Source organism: Halichoerus grypus, chromosome X (assembly GCF_964656455.1).
Source record: "Halichoerus grypus chromosome X, mHalGry1.hap1.1, whole genome shotgun sequence".
NCBI classification, from domain to species: domain Eukaryota; kingdom Metazoa; phylum Chordata; class Mammalia; order Carnivora; family Phocidae; genus Halichoerus; species Halichoerus grypus.
Window position 1 is genome coordinate 129488937 of NC_135727.1, and position 23262 is coordinate 129512198.

Here is a 23262-nt window from a genome sequence, read left to right on the forward strand (position 1 = left end):
GCCAAACTCTTGGCACAAACCCAGGCTACTCTGTGACCCACTGATTATTCCAGCCAGCCATGGGGGAAAAAAAAAATTCTCTGCAGCTTATTTTCAACAAATTCTATCCTCACCTGCATACAAAATGAATTTGATTCTAAAATTTATTGGGGCACTGATATTCTGCTTTCAAAAATATTTATGCAGCCCGGCTCTCTAAGGAAATCTGTTCGATGTTGACACATCATTTTCATATCTGCACGTCTCCTGAGAAGCCTTTTATTACAACACTTTCTAGGAAAAGTCTTCATCTAAGGTTGTACTGCGGTGATATTTATTAGTCCGTGGTATATTTGATGTGCATTCACTTCTGTGGAAAATTTACCGCTGAACAAATAAGTTTAATGATTGGAGAAAGCAATGCTTGCAGAAGAAAGAATCTAATCCTCATAGGGTGTTATATCCCTTAGAAACAGATCCAGACTTGCTCTGGGACGTCTCCGTGTTACTGTAGTAGGAATAACAAAATGAGTGCTCGTGGTACTCCTCATCAGATCAGTAATACAGTAACCAGACTTTTGGTTGATTTGTATGTTTGTATATACATGCACACACATATACGCTTATCTATTCTTATATGTAGTATAAATTGCACTATATGATTTTATAATAATAAATATGTTATATACTATATAATTTATGTAATTGTAAATTGTATAATACATTTACAGAAATTATTACAATTAGTACAATAATATACTATATATTATATATGTATTTATTACATTAACATTTAATATATATTATATAAAAATAGATTATATACATTATATAAACCAAAGACTAGATAAAATCTGTCTTATATTATATGTTATAATTAAGCAGGGTCCACTGCTTTCCACGCCTTTCCACGCTTATTATATGTTATATATATATATATATATACACACACATATATATAAATAGATTATGTGCATTATATAAACCAAAAGAGAAGACTGGATAAAATCTACCTAGATTATTACATTATCTATTATATTATGCAATATATATGTTATATATAATGTGTCTAGATTTATATATATATAATATCTGGATAAAATCTGACTACATTATTATGTTTAATATTTTATGTATAATATATATCATAATTGATATACATAATATGTATCATATAATATATTAGTATGCATAATATTTATCATATATATTATAATACATAATGTATACAATATATTATATAATAACATGTCATATTATTATATATCACATAGTTATATGATATATAATTATATACATAATATATAATAATATATATAGTATGTACCTTTATAAAAATATTATTTTATTTATTGCCTATACTATATATAAGAGTAGATAAGCATATATATTATGTCGTGATAAAATATGTATGTTTATACATACTATATATCCATCCATCTATATCCCTTAGATCTGGAATTTCATTTACACCATATGAGACACTTGAAATAAAACTCCCTGAACACTCTTCCCTCCAACGTGTAAGATCATATCCTACATCACCAACACAGACTTTAATCCAGCCCTGTCTTTGGTTTATTGCTTTGCGTTCCCCAGAAAACAAACAAGCAAAATGAACGACTCAGACAGACCCCCTTTCAGTGGGGATAATGGGGGGACTCCTAGTCAACAACTGGATTGGATTGGTGTGGATTTCTGATTGGATTGCGTGTGGCCGGGTATTGTCATCTCAATAGCCAGAAAGAGGTCCACCTCCCCTACCCCACCAGGCTGCTAGCACATGGGGAGGGTCCGGTCTGGAAGATCGTCTTTTCAAAAGTCTTGGAGGGAAATCTCTGCCATTGTCACTTTATTGGTGGGTGAGAGATGCCGTGCACCCTCCCATCATTCCCTGTCTGTGAATGCCACTCTTCTCTGCACATCAGCTGCTTGGTTTTGCAGACACTGCATTTGTGGTCTTTGACTCCAGAGTCTTCAATACAATTGATCCAAGTTACATGGGTGCATGCCGTCCTTGACCCAGTCTTGGTAGAAAGTTATGTTAGCTAAGTACATCCTGAACCTGTCCACTTGTTCTTCCTGTTTCCTGAATTTGGGGGGACCTCCTCTAAATACTCTGGATCGAGTATTTTGGCAGGTTCCGGACAGACTTGGGCACTTGATTAGCTCTTCTGCAAATTACCCAATAGTTAATTTCTCAGGGACGAACTTTGATATTCAACATACACGATGAGACACGGTTCAAAAGCTAGGGATGGCGTCAGGAGTGAGGTATTTATCCATCAGTTGGAGAGTATTTCCATATTTTAACAACCAAGGCAACTGAATATTCGTTTCCTGGTCATGAAGCCAAAATCTAAGACAGAAAATGGATGCAGGACGTTTTCAGAGTGCTGCTTATGATTTATGTCTCAGGATCCCATAGGGATCTAATTAATGGCGGATTCTGATTCAGTAGGTCTCAGGCTCACATGTAACTCAATGTTGCTTGTCCCCCACTTTGAGAAGTGAGAGAGTGGACGGCATTTACTCAAGAGAAATATGGTCTTCAAAACTAGAACTTCTTGGAGGATTATATGTCCCCAAATCTCTACCCATTACAGAAAGGTTAATTTACTAGTATGTGTTCCTTGAAAACAGACAATGAAAGTGTATCACTAAGTATGTGTCTGCAAATTATCAGACTGGCTGCTTTTCAAACAAGGCGTGGAAAGCAGTGGACCCTGAAAATAATGGACAGTGGAATGCCAAAATCAGATAAAACCACACAGCTTTGCAACTTTCTTTGAAAACCCTCTGGGGAGAATAGCAGTAGTTTCTAGGTTTACAATTGCAAATCAGGTCACAGTGCCCCTAAAGCACATCACCAAGATGCCTTTTGAATCGTTTCGAACTCCCTCTCTGACACATGATTTTTAAAGCGCACTCATTATCCCCTGTGTCAAATGAAGTGGCGTTCAGAAATTACTTCTCAGAGACTGGGTGCACTAGAGTCCAGATTTCACTAGAGCACATTTTATCGAGTTTGGAGAGGGCGATAATTGAGTTTAATTGTGGAGACTTACATGAAGCTTCCGTTGACATTTTGTCAAAGTCTATAGAAATGATGGTGTGGAAGAAGAAACACTTCATAACAAGTCTCTTTCTTTAATAGTTGAATATTGATATTCAAAAGGTATTGCATAAGGCATCCTGGGGCAAGTTCTTCCTTCCTTCCTTCTTCCTTCTTTCCTTCCTTCCGTCCTTTCTCTCCATCCGTCATCCATCTACCTATGTCTATCCATCCATCCATCCATCATATCTATCATCTATTTATTATCTATCCATCCATCCATCATAGCTATCTATCCATCCATCATATCTATCATTTATTATCTATTTATCTATCTATCCATTCATCATATCTATATCCATCTATCATATCTGTCTATCATCTATCTATCTATCTATCTATCATCATCTCTTGTATCTGTCTGCCTGTCTAGCTATCTAGTGATTTATGCATCTATTCTCTCTACATCAATATTTAAACAAATTGTATGTGCTTATGTCACATGTATGTATACATGTGTGTATGCATGTGTGTATAACTAACTTTTAAAAAATCTTGGCACGGAGGCGCCTGGATGGCTCAGTCAGAGTGTCCGACTCTTGGTTTCGGCTCAGGTTATGATCTTGGGGTCCTGGGATTGAACCCCGAGTCGGGCTCCCCGCTCAGTGAGGAGTCTGTTTGTCTCCCTCCCCCTCCCCTGCTCTTTTTCTTTCTCAAATAAATAAATCTTTAAAAAAATAATAAAAAAAATAAAAAATCTTGGCACAGAATAATTTTTTAAAGATACATTTTTAAGTAATCTCCATACCTAACATGGAGCTTGAACTCACAAACCCGAGATCAAGAGTCATATGCTTGGCACTCCTGGGTGACTCAGTGGGTTAAGCGTCTGCCTTCACCTCAGGTCATGATCTGGGGGTCCTGGGATCGAGCCCCGCGTCAGGCTCTCTGCTCAGTGGAAAGCCTGCTTCTCCCTCTGCTTTTTTCTGCTGCTCCCCCTGCTTGTGCTGTCTCTCTCGCTAGCTCTCTCTCTGTGTCAAACAAATAAATGAAATCTTAAAAAAAAAAAAAAAAAAGTCGCATGCTCTACCAACTGAGCCAGCTAGGTGCCCATTGGCACACAATAATTTAATGCATTTTCCGTGACACACACTTTTTCTGAGCAACACCAAGCTTGCCTCAGTTTGTAAACTAGTGTTTACCATCATTCAAATCATTACTAGACCCTGCTCTATGAGTAGTAATATCTTTCTAATTTTAGAGAAGAATGTCCTTGCAGCCCAATGTGCCCAATTTGTTGGGCTTCGTACAACAGCCCAACTATGTGGATGATCAAGGAGACGGGAGCTGTGAGTGCCTTTATGTGCTTTTATGTTGTAGGGGCACCTGGGTAGCTCAGTAGTTAAGCATCAGACTCTTGATTTCAGTTCAGGTCATGACCTCAGGGTCCTGGGATCAAGCCCTGTGTTGGGCTCTGTGCTCAGCATGGAGTCTGCTTGGGATTCTCTCTTCCTCTCCCTTTACCCCTCCCCCCAATCATGCTCTCTCTGTCTCTAAAATGAATATATAAAATTTTAAATAAATAAATAATTTTTAAAAGGAGATGGCAGTGGTGATTTATAATTTCACATTTCCCATATACCGTGTCCTCCGCTGATTTTCTACTTGGTGCTTCTAGGGGCTCACCCAACTGAGGGCCTTGTAGACTTGGGCAGTATTGGGGCAGGATGATTCTCCACGGTGGGAGCGTCCTGTGCATTACAAGATGATAAGCAGTGTCCCTGGTCTCCACCCACCAGGTGACAGCTGAGATCACCAAATAATCTCCAAGACCACCAGTGTCTCTTTGGGGCAAAATCACCACAGTTGGTGACCGCCATTGTGCATTAAGCTGAATTGCAGGCTTCTTATTGTTTCAGACATGGAAGCCCACACACTGCCCTTAACTTTCTTTTTTTTTTCCTTCTGGTTGATGAGCATGAATTTGCTTTCTTGCCAACTCTTTGTCCCACTCATGAGTCTCAGAGTCCCAAGCTTCAGCAAAGCTTGATGGAGTCGATTTCTAAAAACTCTTTGGAAGCAGGAAACTCACTTTGCATTCACAGATTTACATGATGTCTCTATAGTGTGTTTAAAAAATAATTAGGACATTGGGGCACCTGGGTGGCTCAGTCAGTTAAGCGTCTGCCTGTCGCTCAGGTCATGATCCCAGGGTCCTGGGATGGAGCCCAGCATCGGGCTCCCTGCTCAGCAAAGAGCCTGCTTCTCCCTCTGCCTGCCACTCCCCCTGCTTGTGCTCTCTTGCTCTGTCAAATAAATAAAAAAAAAAAGCTTTAAAAATAATAATTAGGATACCTCCCCTCCCATTATTGTGTGTGTGTGTGTGTGTGAGGAAGGTCTTTCCTGCAGTTTTAGTCCCATGATGTGATATCTGTGAAAAGTCCTCACGGCGTAGAGTCCAGAAACATTGACCATTTGAAACCTAAGATGAATATGCCCTGCACAAAATGATACACATTGGCTTGTTACCAGAGTCTATAGTGAGTTAGTGAACCTACTAACCTCTCTCTTGTATCCAAAGATTAATCTCAGCTGTTGATTTGGAAGAGGAATTTCTCAAACCACCATTTAAAAGTAGTATCATGGGATCCATAACCTACCAAGGATAGACGTCACTGAGATTATATGATTTTTTTTTTTTAAAGATTTTATTTATTTATTTGACAGAGAGAGAGATAGCGAGAGCAGGAACACAAGCAGGGGGAATGGGAGAGGGAGAAGCAGGCTTCTTGTCGAGCAGGGAGCCCGATGTGGGGCTCGATCCCAGGACCCTGGGATCATGACCTGAGCCGAAGGCAGACGCTTAACGACTGAGCCACCCAGATGCCCGAGATTATATGATTTTTTTTGTCCTTTAGAAACAATAGCTTCCTTCTTGGTGATTTCTGAATGAAATTAGACTTCCTGAGAAAAGAAAGCCAACTCATTACAGATATTTTTTGCACAGAATAAGTAATAACTAAAGTTATCTACGATCCTCTTCTCTGCTGAAACAATGAATTTGGGAGAATACATAGTGAAGTGTCTAGAGGTTAGGTGTTGCAACCTAATGAACCCAGATGGAAATCCATTTTCTGGGTTCAGCACCAGAGATGTATATTCATTTACAGTATAACTAGGAAGTGAGAAGAAAGTTAATACACTTGACCCTGGAATGAGTGCAGATTAGGGGCATTGACCCCCTGCACAGTCGAAAGTGCAGGTATTAATTTTGAGTCCCAAACACTTGACTACTGAGAGCCTACTGTTGACCAGAAACCCTACTGATAACATAGCCGATTAACCCGTATTTTCTATGTCCTATGTATTCCATACTGTATTCGTACAATAAAGTGCACTAGAGAAGAGAAAATATTAAGAAACCCACAAGGAAAATACATTTACAGTACTGCACTGTATTTATCAGAAAAAGTCTGCATTATCAGGGGACATCAGGCACACAGTTCAACCCCTTGACGTTCAAGGGTCATCTGTAAAGACAAAACACAATTTGGACGGGACCGTTTGGATCTGATAGAGAATATTTTGTCAGTAGAGTTCACCATCTCGCTTGCATTTGGTTAATAGTTCATGGCTCATTTTTTTTTAACATTTTTTAAAATTTAAATTCAGTTAATTAACATATAACGTATTATTAGTTTCGGAGGTAGAGTTCAATGATTCATCAGTTGCATATAACACCCAATGCTCATTACATCAAGTGCCCTCCTTAATGCCCATCACCCAGTTACCCCATCCCGTCACCCACCTCCCCTCCAGAAACCTTCAGTTTGTTTCCGGAGATTAAGAGTCTCATGGTTTGTCTCCCTCTCTGATTTCGTCTTGTTTTATTTTTTCCTCTCTTCCCCTATGATGAAATCTTGCCATTTGCAATGACATGCATGGAATTAGAGGGTATTATGCTGAGCGAAATAACTCAATCAGAGAAAGACCATTGTCATATGATTTCACTGATATGTGGAATTTAAGAGACAAAACAAAGGATCATGGCTCGTTTTTCTTACTGTAGTAATTAGAGCCTTATGTTCAACCCTCTTTTACATGGAGCCCTTAAGATAACTATAAAATAAATTGAAAATACTGTTATTACAATCCCTCTTTTAATTGCAACAATTAGCAACCTGATCTGGCTTTAAGTGCATGACATGTAGGAATCCCTTTCGATGGCATAATTTCAAGTGTGTTTACAGCAATGCAATTCAGTGTATACCAGTCTTACCCTTTCATGGGTATCTTCCTGTGAACGCTATGTGCCTGTCTATAAAACATTCTTCACAAGTGAGAGAATTATAATATGATCTGCTTATATCAGATAATAGATTAAATTATGGCCAGGCTCAGTAAACTTGGTATATGAGCACAAAACACAAGGCCCAAAAGAGGAAAGTCAGCCAGAAAAGTAACTGAACACTAGGGAAGGAATGCAAAAGCATTTCTTTTTTTTTTAAAGATTTTATTTATTCATTTGAGACACAGAGATAGAGAGAGAGAGAGAGAGCACGAGCGGGGGAGAGGCAGAGGGACAAGCAGGCTCCCCACTGAGCCAGGAGCCAGACGTAGGGCTCGATCCCAGGACCCTGGGATCATGACCCGAGCCGAAGGCAGACACTTAACCATCTGAGCCACCCAGGTGCCCCTGCAAAAGCATTTCTTGATCCAAGGCAAATTTCATTGCTAGAAGGTGGCTGTCAGTAGGCAGATTCACCCTGAATGAATTTACTGACGATTGCAATTTTGGATGTACATCTACAATTTCCAACTCTGGATTCAGTGGAAATACACAGCCACTGCAAAAACTTTTTATTTTATTTTATTTATTTATTTGAGAGAGAGAGAGAGCACGACCATGGAGGAGGGGCAGAGGGAGAAGCAGACTCCCCGCTGAGCAGGGAGCCCCATGCGGCACTCGATCCCAGGATCCCGAGATCATGACCTGAGCCGAAGGCAGCCACCCAACTGACTGAGCCACCCAGGCACCCTGACTTTTTTTTCTTTTTTTAAAGATTTTATTTTTTTATTTGAGAGAGAGCGCGCGAGCATGGGCGGGGGGGGGCAGAGGGAGAAGCAGGTTCCCCGCTGAGCAGGGAGCCTGATGATGTGGGACTCGATCCCAGGACCCCAGGATCATGACCTAAGCTGAAAGCAAATGCTTAACCGACTGAGCCACCCAGGCGTCCCTGCAAAAACTTTGAAAGCATTCAAGGTGTGAGTTAAGCGGGAACCTGATGATGCTTGAATAAACGAGTAGGAATACTTAGAAAACACATTAATTGTTAAGCATCTATTGTGCATAAGGGAATTCATGATATTACTGATTCCAGGTATGCATTAAAGCAGTTCTAATAACAGACAGCTCTGATCACCTATAACCTTCTAAGACAGCTGTGGATCACTTTACAACCCTCCAGAGAATGCAAAATTGTGCAGTAGAGCACCTAAGAGTTTAATCTGTTTTCATGTTTTCCAATGGAATTAGTAATGCGCCAGTTAGTTCCTTTTTGTTTTTTTAATTCCCAGAAATAAATGAAAATGGGTCTTTCCAAGCGTTATATACCGACTTCACATTTATTCGTCTAAAGCCATTTATTGAGCACATACGATGAGCAAATAGGTGTGGCCCTGTTCACAGATGCAAATATAAATATGATCTCCAGGAATCAGCACAATTAACTTTCCCTGCAGAGTTTCCAAATGGGCCACATTTCGCAGTGAGGAAAAGTAAGTCTGGTTGCAGATGATGATTGTGAACGATGACGTGGTCTCATGGCAGATAGATACAATAAAGGAAAATATAAACTCTGGCAGAAAATGCCATGATTTTAAATCACAGAGCATGGAGTTCGGTGATGTTAAAAAGCATTTAAGGGGCGCCTGGGTGGCTCAGTCAGTTAAGCGTCTGCCTTCGGCTCAGGTCATGATCCCGGGGTCCTGGGATGGAGCCCCGCGTCGGGCTCCTTGCTCAGTGGGGAGCCTGCTTCTCCCTCTCCCACTCCCCCTGCTTGTGTTCCCTCTCTCACTGTGTCTCTCTCTGTCAAATAAATAAATAAAATCTTAAAAAGAAATCCTAAAAAAAAAATAAAATAAGGTACAGCTTTCTATAAAATCACAGGGATTAAAAAAAGAAACCAAGAAACAATTATAGAAATGTGAAATGTGATTGGTAATTATTTCTTCTTCCATACAGAGGAAATTGAAAAAGACCATAAATTAGACCTCTTTACAAAATGAAGGACATCTGGGGCGCTGCGGTGGCTCAGTCCATTTAGCTTCCGACTCTTGATTTTCGCTCAAGTCAGGATCTCAGGGTTGTGAGATCGATTGCTGCATTGGGCTCCTTGGTCAGGATGTTGTCTGTTTGAGATGCTCTCTCTCCTTCTCCCTCTGCCTCTGCCCTTCTCCTGCTTGTACACTCACACACACTCTTTCTCTCAAAATAAATAAATGATTTAAAACAAAGGACATCTGTCACTCTGTATGTCAAAAAGAGAAAAGTGATTTTGAAAATGTGGGGAAAATAAGAAGAGGCAGGAAGGCAGATGCAGGAAGTCCTTGGGAAATATTAGGATTTTAACATTGAATTTTTAGCAAGAGAGAGGAGGTAGGAGAGAGAGAAGAAAAGTACAGAGATACAGAGATAGAATAAGCACGGAGGGAGGTGGGGAGGAAGACTTATTAAATAGTAATGATATCGACGATTTCAAAAGACCCAGGAACATCGAAATATCCACAGACAAGAGTGAGAAAGGCATTTCACATAAAGAAAATGACCAACACACATGGAGAACCAGAAGAGAAAGGTGGAATGCCCTCCTAAATCTCAGAAAACATAGTTTTTACCTTAGAATTTTATATGCAATCGATGAAGGATAGGTCAACAGCGAGATGCAGTGACTAAGAAACTTCACTGCCCGCATCTGTTGATGATAAAATTTTAGTCAAGCATGCACCTGCATTAAAATGACATTTTCAACCAAACAATTGCCCATCAACGTTACAGTTTCATTTATCTAAGCAGTGTGGGTGCTCTTGACTTTTGTTTTTACACTTAGATAAAATGTAAAAGAGACACATATACTTATAGAATACAATGACAATGATAAAAATCTAAAAAAAATTTTTTAATTACTTACTTATTCCCACCAGAAGTGAAAAAAACTGAAGGTGTCTACTATTTAATTTTTTATGTTTTGAAGAGCAAACAGATGAGGTATTAAAGTGGTTGAGTCAATTGTTAGACTTTTAGTAGATTCACATTATAAAAGTCAGCATTAGAAATATTAAGAATAATCATACATAAAGTTATCCCTTTCTTAAATATTTTAATTTTTTAAACACTGTACATGTTGATACATCATTTTAAAACCGTTTTCAAATATCTTCTAGTCTATGGCTGTATTTTCCTTTCTTCCATGATGTTTGTTAAAGAAAGTTCTTAATTTTTTTTTAAGTCATCTCTACCTGCAATAAGGGGCTCAAACTCACACCCCTGAGATCAAGAGTCGCATTTCTACAGACTGAGCCAGCCAGGTGCCTCTGAAAGTTCTTAATTTTAATGCAATTAAATGTGTCCATGTTACCCTTCGTGATGCATGGAGTTCAAGAATTCTTTCAAGGAAAGAAGTAAGAATGTCCACCATTTTGCAAACAAGTAGTTCATTTCCATTTAATGATAATAGCCAAAACTAGGAACAACATAAGATATCTTAAAATGGAGCATTGAGTTTTATTCGTTCCTTTATTTACTTACTTTTAAAGTTTTACTCATTTAAGTAATTTCTACATCCCAAGTAGGGCTCAAACTCACGACTCTAAGATGAAGAGTCACTTGCTTTTCTGACTGAACCAGCCAGGTGCCCCAAAATGGAACATTGATTTAATGAGTTCGGAATGTTCATATCAAATTATACTAATCAAAAATACTGTTGAGGCCCCTGGCTGGCTTAGTTGGTAGAGCATGAGAGTCTTGACCTCGGGGTTGTGAGTTTGAGCCCCATGTTGGGGGTAGAGATTATTTAAAAAAAATAGTGTAAATATTAACTGACACAGAAATATATTGTATAGACATAAAAGTGTATAATGGTTGGATCACATAGGTTCTGCTCATCAAAATATGTGAGAAAAATATTTGACTATTTTTATTCTGTTATGTTTTCCTAATGAATATATATTACTTTTGTAATACAAAATATGGTAAAGATTTAAGTTAGGGAAAATAAACACAAAACAGAAATGCAGACTATTTCCCAGCATGGATTCTGGAAAAATACCACATCAACTCACTTTAATGGACCCTAAACTTATTTACAACTTCACACTTAAAACTTGCTATATGAACTTACCTAATCAACTTTGAGATCATAAAGTTTACAGGAGGAATAATTAAATGCCAGATTGAACCCAGACTAACCTTCCCTGCCCAGGGGAATGTAGAGAGAGAAAAAGGAAAACATAGAGTACAGCTGTTTTGAGAGTAAAAAGCAAATCACAGGACACATATTTTATTACAAACATTACAGAAAAAAAAATATAAAAAGGAAGAAAGTCTTGCATTACCTGGTATAAAGTACCATATGCTGTATTTTCAGAAAAATAACTGTAAAAATTTAAGGACAGTCAACACTTAATCCAACTTTTATAAAGCCAATAAGTTTCATGCTTTACTATTTTAAATTTAAAATATTAGTTAAAAAAATCCCGCATTTATATGAATATATGTGGATTCCAAAAAATTAGCTAAATCATTTGTCACAACGATAAATCAACTAGGGGAATGGCATAAAAAAATGAAGGGAACAATAATGATTTTTATTTGTTTACATACTAAATCTGACCATCTCCCTTGAGATAGAATATTTAAATTTTATGCTCATGTAATGTCAATATATTGTCTCCGCATTATTTGTGATTACTTAAAATATGTGATCTAAAAAAAATTTTTTTTAAGTAAACTCCACACCCATTGTGGGGCTTGAACTCACAGCCCCAAGATCCAGAGTCACAATGCTCTACTGATTGAGACAGCCAGTCAATATAAATATAAATCAATATATGCATAAGAAAATAATGTTGGAAGTCCTTTAAAACAAAAGACAAGACTTCCCCACCCCCCAAATTCTTCATACCTGTCTGAAGTTCTTGCTGTAATACCTTCACATATTTGAAGGAAAGAAAAAAAAAATGCATGGATTAGTAATTTGGTGACCATGTCAGTGGATGGCCACTTGTTGGTTAGAAATTCACAAAGATTAATAGGTTTCTCAGGGGCGCCTTGGTGGCTCAGTCGTTAAGCATCTGCCTTCGGCTCGGGTCATGATCCCGGGGTCCTGGGATCGAGCCCCACATGGGGCTCCCTGCTCAGGGGAGAGCCTGCTTCTCCCTCTCCCTCTGCTTGTGCTCTGTCTCACTCCCTCTCTCTTAAATAAATAAAATCTTAAAAAAAAAAAAAGTTTTAACAAAGCAGATTTAAAATGAATCTTTTACTAAACTCAAGTAAGTGAAAATTATAGATAATATCCCATGAATCCAGAATAAAACCTCTTTTATAATGTGCATTTATTTTATTATGCTAGCCCACATATTTAAAATCTCAGTTAATTTCTAAAACAGTGCATTGAATGATGTGTAGTGGGTTAAACAATCTATTGCTCATTCTGAGCTTTAATATCTATATTTAAACATTTACTATATAAAGAAGTCAAATCTCTTCAAATTTACCTCTGGATTCAAAAACCAAAGTTAAAGCAGGGTTTCTGTAAAAAGTGATGTCAATGATAAACTATAATGGAAATGACAAGTCTATGCATTGGTAAGACATTGTCATAAATAAAAAATATGGAGAATTTACACCATCGAGTGATTATTACAATATTTCAGCAATGTGTTATCAATGCAGAAAATGACACGGATCGGTGGAAAATAATGGTGCATTGAGAAAAAGATGCAGACATATATTGTCACTCACTGAATAACAAAGGTGGCACCAGAGAGAGGAGCAAAGACAGAATATTTGGATATAGAAAAAGCAAAAAATAGAATATGGACTTCTATCTCCTACCATGCACAAAAATCAATTCGGATTATATTGTAGATCTCAGCGTGAAGGGTACCACAGAAGCATGATTTTTACTTTGACAGTTTTCAACGAATAATCATAAGAGGGCAACGGGCTTGTCGTCCAACCAAAATCTTCCTGGAACCCCCCTTACGGTCCCCCAGCCTACAATTTTTATATATATTTTATGTGTGCTAGCATTTTTGCTTACTTTGTTAATAAAACAACGAACCTGATTTATATGAATGTATGGTAATAGTGTATTAAGTAAGGGCTACAATTTGTTCTTGATATGTATTCAAAAATTTTCTCTACTTTGTATGGTAATTTTTAGGGTATAATACAGAACAAGGAATTTATTAATCTAACTTGAGGTAAAAGAAGAAAGAGCATTTCATTGAGAGTAATGTTATGTAAAAAGAAGCACTTACTTTTCTTAACAAGCTCTTCCGTTGATGTTTAAATTTATTTATTAAATTTCTTATTCTTGAAAAAAAAGTATTCTGTCCTATTTGATGAAGTAATGAGAAAAAGGGCAGCATTTCCATATAAACAAATATATACACATACAAAAACAAAAACCTGACAGATAGTTATTTTGCCATTTTATTTGCCATAATGATGGTAATTAGGTAAACAACTATTTATTGTAATAGATTTGTTGAACTATAAGTAGATCTATAAGTAGTATTGTCTATAAGTAGATATCAGTTGTCTGTGTTCATATTATTACATAAATATTTAAAAATTAAAGTTCAGGGCGCCTGGGTGGCTCAGTTGGTTAAGCGACTGCCTTCGGCTCAGGTCATGATCCTGGAGTCCCGGGATCGAGTCCCGCATTGGGCTCCCTGATTGGGGGGGAGTCTGCTTCTCCCTCTGACTCTCCCCATCTCATGCTCTCTCTCTATCACTCTCTCTCTCAATAAATAAATAAAAATCTTAAAAAATAAAATAAAATAAAATAAAAAATAAAAAAAATAAAAATTAAAGTTCAAAAGATGGGTTAAAATGCAGAATAGACTCAGTTATAAAGAGTATTAGAATTCTGGAAACTTGATTGAAGAAATTATACTGAACTCCCTATGAAAAGCTAAAGATCTAAAAACGTACAGGCATTGTTAAGAAATGGTCTTACACACTTCGATTGAAATTGAGGAACATTACAGATGGAATTGTATTAAAGACAGTATCTAAAGGGACCATACTGGAATTGTAAAAGTGCTCTTTTCTAGATTCAAGAAGATAAGAATTAAGAATTCCCATTGGGATTGCAGGGAAAAAAAAAAAAAAACAACACCTACTTTCTATTTATTCATTCAAAATATATAAAAGGAACAGAAAAAAAGCAGACTAAAAGTAGGACGCATGGAAGAGTCTGAATAAAATACAGACAAAAATATCATGCTACATGCCTTGTACACACACAAAAAAAGACAGGCTCCTAAAATATAAGGGTCCTAAAATATAAGGACCCAAAAGGTTTATATAAAAGTAGTAGAAAGGTAATGGCTACCAAAGCAAAATGAGTATAATTATATCAGCTAAATAACTTTAAGATAAAGGAGGTAGCTGTTACTATAATGATGTAAAATGATGTTTTATGTGGGATCTAAACTTGCATGCAACAAATCATACAGCTACAAAAAATAATACAGCTACAAAATACAGCTCCATGGAAATGTGGACAAAGCAATCAACATAGTCAGACTCTCCTTTATTACCAGGCCAATTGGAAAAAATAGAAAAAAAAAACCCAGCTTGATTCACAAGCTTTGTCTAATTTATAAATATAAAACCACAAGTATAATTTGCTCCAAGCAGAGAGATACAATTTTTAAAACTGACTACGAATTAGGTCACACAGCAAGTCTCTATACACCCGAGTACAAGTATCTTCCAAACCACATTGATTAGAAACAAATATAAATTTGAATGAATGAATGAATGAAATGTTAACTAAATAAACACCTGCCTGGAATTTCGAAATACCTCTGCTAAAGTAAAATGATCACGTAAGACATTAAAATGGAAATTTAAAAATCTATAGAAATGAAGAATAATAAAACTGCATTAAAACCTATTCCAATGAATCATGGATCACTACGTCAAAAACTAATGATGTAATGTATGGTGATTAACATAACATAATAAAAAAAAATAAGACCTATTTCATGTACTTTGAGAAAAAATTATGACATCCAGGATATAACAAATAAGAAAGGCTGAGAATCAGTTACCTTAACTACAATTCAAGAAGTTGGGAAAGATACCCAAATAAAGAAAAATTAAGTAACAAACTTTAAGAGCCAAACTTAATTAAATTGAAATAATTTTTGGAATAATAATTAAACTGAGAATTTCCAAAGGCTCTGAGATATTCTACACAAGAGAATTATCAAATATATAATACATAATAATAATATATAATCTCTATATAATATATTATCTATATGTAATCTATAATCTACAATATTTAATGTATAATATATATAATCTACAATTGATGGTAAGAATGTAAAAATAAGATAAAGGACCCCATGCAAACATTGTTAAATATTAAGAAGTATATCATAGAGATGGTGTATAGGATGATGTGGGAAAGAAAGGCAAAAGAAAAATTAAACTTCCTTTCTACTCACAGCCCACTGACAAGTCTTTGAAAACAGAGCGACATTCCTCTAGGAACTCAGCTGCCTTGATGTTAATTCTTTGCTTAGGGCAAAAGGCTAAAATCTTATAGCCCAGCCCCCAGGATCCTGTAAGTCTATTGTAACATAAAAATTCCTTTGGAAACTTCCTTTATCCCTACTTCCCCAAGATACGTGTTGGCAATCATCCCCCGAGCGTATGGCCCACCATAGACATCTGAAGGGTGTACATGACTGAGGGTTTTACTAGACAGTAATAAATGACCTTTTCCTAACAATAGCTAGCCCGTTTCCAAAATACCTCCAAATGACCTTGTTTCCAAAATACCTGGGAGGCTGACGCTACCCCTAACCCCTTCCCAACTTAATAAAATCACCTTTCTGCACCAAAGATGACTCAAGAATTCCTTCTTGGACGTCAGCTTCGAACCCTAACGTCTCTCCTACATCGTAGAGGAGCTAATATGTTAAATTTATAAAAGTATGAAACTTATTGACTTTATTTATAAAAGTATGAAACTTATTGACTAAATTTATAAAAGTATGAAACTTCTTATTGACTTTATAAAAGTTCGATTCATTGTTGACTGTCATTAGGTTTTTACAGTTGTTTTTCTGAAAATATAGCATATGGCACTTTACACCAAGTAGTGGAATTTTGTACGTTTAGTGGTAGACGATTTTAGTCAATGGTAAGATTTTTCGAGTGCGTGCCCTACAAGTAACTTAATCTTCACTATCAATAATAAAGGAGCAAACTTTACTGGACAGCAGGACATCATTGCTCCTCACCTAATGATGAGGGTTTATTTTTATAGGCACCTTCAAATATTTTAAGCAAGCATGTTTCGCCATATTTTTTTTCTTTAAATAACAAGCATTTGCCTGAATTTGGCCTCATGGGGTTTGGAAGAGGGGACTTGGCAGAGTAAATACCTGTGATTTATAAGAGTCCTGTGTTTGGTCTCCATCCCTATTTCTGGAACCGAGCTCCTAAAACCCTTGGAATTTCCTGTGGTGGGAGCGAGAAAGGTGTCTTTTGTTAAGTTAATGAAGTAACTTCAGGATGTGGGCTGGTTGCCAGGGGAACCAACCCCCTCCTCGGAGGGTTGCAACTTTCTGCTGCATTCCCAGATCTCTACGGAGGGAGAGGGGTGGAGGGTGACTCTGTGGCCATTGGCCAATGAATCTTTCCTGCCTCTGTTATGAACCTTCCCTAGAAACCCAAGAGGAGGGGTTTCAGAGAACCTCCAGGTTGGAGGACACGTGGAGGTTTGGGGAAAGAAGTGCCCACCTGGCCCTCTGCATCTCGTCATCTGAGTTACATCCTGTTCTAATCAACCAGCGATCTAGTGAGTAACATGTTTCCCTGAGCTCTGGGAGCCGCTCTAGCAGATTAATTCAACCCGAGGAGGGGTTCTTGGGTGGGCCAGCAGCCCAGGTGGTAACTTGGATTTGAGATCGGTGTCTGAACTGGGGTGGGGGGGAGTCTTGTAGGACTGAGCCCTAACCTGTGGCTCCAGACGCTATCTCTGTGTAGATGTGTCAGAATCGAGTGGGATCGGGGGTGGTGGGGAAAAGCCCCCTCCCCACAATGGAATTGGTGACCAGAGTCTCTTACTGCCTCCTTGAAGAGACTATGCACTATTTCCCTCCTTCTTCCATATCCTTTTGCCCTATAGCTAGAGCATTCAAAGGTGGTTTTTCTTTGTTTTACCACTTGCTTGGTTTCTCCAAAGTTGACTTCGAAGATGGTGGTGGGGAATTGGATTTTAAAATAAAATTTGTTCTTAATGATCATGAAAAGGCCGCCATCAGAATCCCATTAATAAACTATGCGGATTAGCAAATGGTTCTTGGTGTTGAAAGTATCAGTTTGTTCAGTCGTGACTTGTGGCAAAATTACATTTCATTCTGTGTCACAGTTTCAAAGTTAATACGGCTAAACAAGTGCCCCCAAATTGAAATAGAAAATGAATAAATGGTGATACATTAAGAGTGGCTTGGAGCTCAGATTCAATCTTGGAGCACTTAAACAATTTACTTGAGATTCAGTAACTCATTACGGAAAAGAAAATGTTCAAACGCGCTAAGATGTGGAGTAAAAAAATGTTAAATTCCTGCGTTTTGGTCTTGCATAATCTCAGTGAGAAGCTGTGATTGGCTTTGTATTTATATATAGAATATGTATGTTAACCTATTTACGGTATTGCCGTATTATGTTGATATATAGCATAACATGATACATATAAACATATTATTAGCTCACATATCGATGTGCTGATTAATATGTTTATGCATGAGCCTATGTAGAAAGGAATTTTGGACCGTTTAAATAACAAGCGGTCCGTAGAATACATAGAATATTGTGTGTCTTGTATTGTAGAAGTGATTGCAAGTAAATTATAAGCAAATTTAGCAAGGGAAATAATCTGTGCATAGTTAGATTATTCACAGATCCAGAAGCAAGTTCAACAGAGATTTGCAAGACTATAAATTAATTACTATGATAAGACTCCAGTGTTAGTGAAAAGCATTGGGTTGTGCTGATAGATTCTGTAAGTACACATACCCATAATGCCACCTTTTGATCTGAGGAATGACCCAACACCAGTAGTCCTTTGGAAATACTCATCATCTACACGTTTAAATCTAAGACAGGAGTTGTGCCCCATAAAGTTAAAAACTAACTCGTCGGACACACAGGTTATGAAATCAGCACAAACTGAAATAAATAAGTAAATTGTAAAGTCCTTTCAGAGTATCAGGGATTCATAGGTTTCAAAGCAAGCAGAACATTTAGCTGGATCATGATTTGTGATGGTTTCTCTCTGTCTGTGTTTCTCTCATTGGAGTACTTCTGTCTGTTTCTCTATATATGTATCTATATGTGATATAGAAATATATATATGTATGTATGTATATATATATATGAAGTACTTATGAAAGAAACACAAAAAATGAAAGAGAACCTAATTTTGGCCTTTTACCAGAAATTCATGAAAATCTCACTTTTAGGACCACATCAACTGACCTTTATGTTGGCTTGGTTTATTTTTATAAGGGATAGCTGTGTTCTGTACTATTCTTAATGACTTATTTTGTATTTCCTTTGCTCTGTTTTTACAACTGTCCAACTATCAAGATGCTTATAAGGCAAAAGGTCTATGGTGATGTAGTCACAGCTTCTTCCGGCAAATCTCTGATGTTTTCATCCTTCTTAATAATTTTGCCCTCTGGTTGAATTTCTTAAAGACAGTTGAGAGGAGGAATTGTTTAGAGTTAGAATTTTGGAGCTGAGCCATCCCTAGGTCAAGGATTGGGTTAACTTTTCAACCTTTATAGCTCAGGGTGCAAAAATCCCTAAATAGATGAACTTCCATTAGCATTTTGGACAAATCCCCAAGGCAGCAATTTTAATCCCCCCCATATTTAAATCTCAGGGAGCAGTAGTAAGTATAAAACAGGATTCTAGGCACCAAGTAACAACTACAAAATCTAGGCTAGACCATCAGGATATAAATAACAGATGTTAGAAAGCATCTATTACTTTTTAGGTAAGAAATACTATATAGCATTTGACTATTAGTATAGAAACACTATATGGCACTTAGGAAAATGTGGGAGTAGAGATAGACCATTACATTTTTTTTAAGATTTTGTTTATTTATTTGTCAGAGAGAGGGAGAGACTACAAGCAGGGAGAGCAAAGAGGGAGAAGCAGGCCCCTTTCTGAGCAAGGGGCCTGATGTGGGACTCGATTCCAGGACCCTGGGGGTCATGACCTGAGCCGAAGGCAGACGCTTAACCGGCTGAGCCACCCAGGCGTCCCATTACATTCTTGAGAGGTTTGACCAACATGGTGGCTGTGCCCCTTATAAACAGAAATAATGAAATTAAAGACACCAACTTGAGCAATTTTTAACTTCTCTAAAATTGATGGATCAACTATCCACAAAATGGGAGGTTTTATAATAACCTGTTTAATATGCATGACTCACTTCACCATTTTTGAAGGAACATAGAGATCTTTCCCTTCCTTTCCAATGATTGCTCAGTGTCATGAGATCCATCAGCATGAAGCTCTGTATTTTGCTATTAAGTCTTCTCTGTGAAAACTCTTCACAGCTTTTAAAGAAAAGGTCTCTGGGGTGCTACGATGGTGGATACACACCATTATGCATTCGTCCAAACTCAACAACGCCAAGAGTGAAACCTAATGGAAATGACGGACCTTGGGTGATGATGACGTGTTGATGGAGGTTTATCGGTTGTAATAAATGCACCCTCTGGTGGGAATGCTGACAATGGGAAAGACTCTGCATGAGTGCAAGCAGGGGGTGTTTGGGAAATCCTTCTACCTCCCCCTCAATTTTGCCATGAACCTAAAGATGCTCTAAAAAAAAATCTGTTTTTAAAAAAAGAAGAAAAAGAAAACGAAGGTCATGTTCTTGCAAATGACAAATGGCAAAGAAAGTGGATTTTGATCCATGCGTTCAGCAATTGTCTCTGTGCTACTTGAAGTATATACTCAATTTAGACTGATAGGTTGTGGCTTCATTATTATTCTGGGAGGCACAGACCCCCAGTCAGCATCCCTAGACACCAAGACCTGAATATAAATCCTTCTGTGTCTACCAAAAACTCCTCTCAAAATAGCTCTTTCCCAACCCTGTAGACCCTCGTCTTGCACCTGGGTCACCAGCAGAGACTCTTTCCCCAAGGTACTATGTTTGAGATCCCTGTTCCCTTTCCCTAACCGCAGGTCTTGATGAAAGACAGCATCTTCCAAGTTTTCCCTATTCTTGGTCTTGCAGAACGATGTAGGTTTTCTTGCAAAGGTATTTCTTTGGTCCCAGTGATCACCTCAGGTGACAGCAACCTGGGCTCTATCACGGAAGGCGCCCCTACTCCCTTTTGTCCCCATCTCAGACAAGTGGATGTTTGCTCTTCTAACATCAGCAGACAGCAAAACATAACCTTTCCCCAGCACGGATCCTTTTAATCTTCGCACCTGATTAAAATATGTGTAATAGCATACATGTGATGATGCCTGCAAGTTTTCTATCCTGTTGATCGAGTTAAATAGCACAAGAGTTTTTTCCTAATGGTGTGTTGACTTGGACCCTTGGATGGGTACTTGACTTTGTGGTTGGAGGGAAGGTTACAAGGATTGCTTACAAATTCGGAATGCCGTGAGCCATTCCAAAAAGAGAAGATGATCCTCATAATGATAATGACCTCCAGTTTTATTATATCTTACATCCAGAAGGATCATAAAGTGCCTAACAACTCCTCCACTACAAATGAATATGAGGGTCGTTTCATATACAACTAAAATGTGTCATCTGCTTAACAGAGCACAACCAGATTCGTCAACAATTTAGACGGAGAACTGAATAAAAACAGTTTAAATGCACAAATGTCAGGGATATGCATGAGGCCATTTTACAAGCTGGAGCTGCTCCACGGATTGAGGAGTGAGATTTTCCCCCAAGTACTTAGGAAACTCAGATGGGGGGAAAAGGTTGTCCTCCAGAAACGAGACCTGAGAATCACGAAAGAACATGAAAATATGACCTCCCATTAAATGCAGTGGATGATCCTGTTTCTATCTGTCACTAGATTTGGCGTATTAACCTGCCTAGGGGTGTTCTGTGCCCATCAGAAAGAAGACCTGCACGAAATAGGCAAAGAACACAGAATCCGTCAGCATAACCATGTCACACGTCACAGGCCCATTTACCAAACCCCACATTCTGCAGGAGACTCCACGAGATGATCGGAATCAGAGCTCGTAAGAGAATTTCTTTCACCTACCCAACTCTGTGTTTATGAAGGAAGAAAAGTCAGATTATCATTTTGCTAGCCACTGAAATCTGCCTACTCATGGACCATGTACTACTTTTAATACTCAACTTTCAGCGAGAGGCAGGCATTACAAATTCATATTTTGGCATCCTAACATTGTGTATCACTCTTGCTCATCTCAGTCATTTTGAATTTTCTTCTTCTGTAATGATGGCTTTACTCTGCATTTACAAACTCGGGTTTCTGAATCTTCGTGACTGAGGACCAGCGTCTGTAATAGAATAAAATCAGTTCTTAGGAAATGTCCAACGTGCACTCCCATGACCTATCACTTCTTTATTCATGTACATAAATCTATATATTATTTATTTATATAAAATTTTACATACATTATATAAATTAAATATATAAGTAATATTTATATATAGATATTTAAACATAATATTATTTATAAGTAGTATTTTATTTATAAATAAATTTATATATAAATATACATATTTACATATACATTATACATAAACTTATATAATATATAATATAACATAATATATTTTAATATAAATTATATTTATATAATGTTTAAGTTAAATATAGAAATATTTTATATATTTTTATTTGTATAAATATATAAAATATTATTTATATTTTTGTTTATATATAAATTATATGTATATGTAAATACTATATAGATAGATATAGAAACAGATTTAGATTTGCCCTTTGGGATTTCTCTGGTTCAATATATGGAATAAACAAGGGAAAGTATGTGATGAAGTATTCATATATTTGTTCATGCAGCCAAAAATCTTATACTGTATGCCTAAGAAGAATCACTCAAATACAGCGATTAAAAGTGAAGTTTTCAGGGGCGCCTGGGTGGCTCAGTCGTTAAGCGTCTGCCTTCGGCTCAGGTCATGATCCCGGGGTCCCGGGATCGAGCCCCGCATCGGGCTCCCTGCTGAGCAAGGAGCCTGCTTCTCCCTCTCCCTCTGCCACTCCCCGTGCCTGTGCTGTCTCTCTCTCTCAAATAAATAAATAAAATTAAAAAAAAAAAAGTGAAGTTTTCAAAAAAAAAGAAAGTGAAGTTTTCCTGCCCAAACAAAAGTTGCATTTTAATACAATGTGTAGTTAAACTGTGTGTGGGTTACAAGTCTCTGCTTTTTTTTGATAGAAGCATTATATTCAACATTATTTAAATATATAGACTCAGAAAATGTGTAATTTTAAAGTGGACACAAGTAATTCAGTTGGGTGGTAACAATAGAATTCATTGATTCATGTTGGTGAGTACCTCTTAGTAAAGATCTACCTATATCCACATTTAAATCTATTTTTCTATACGTGCGTATATTTGGCTTTCCCACTGATGTAATATGGACAGTTGCTTCACACATTTCCTCCTAAGTATATCAAGTTGTTCCTTTATTACTTGTTTAAAAGACTTTTTTTCTCCATACACATGGTTTGGTTCATGGAGAATTAACTTTTAATTAGTAATTAATTCCTTTATGGGAAGGAAATATACCATGTATGGCTGGGTCCATATCTGATCTCTCTGGGCAAACACTACTATATGGATTTGTCTCATTTTTTTTTAAGTAGGTTCCACGCCCAGAATGGAGCCCAACCTGGGACTTGAACTCACGACCCTGAGATCA

General features: G+C 37.4%; 1 long non-coding RNA gene across 1 annotated transcript in view; it reads left to right on the top strand.

Moving 5' to 3' along the window:
- The window catches only part of LOC144380578 (uncharacterized), a 533150-nt gene that overhangs the window by 414625 nt on the left and 95263 nt on the right, over window positions 1–23262 (top strand). The gene's annotated exons all lie outside the window — the stretch shown is intronic.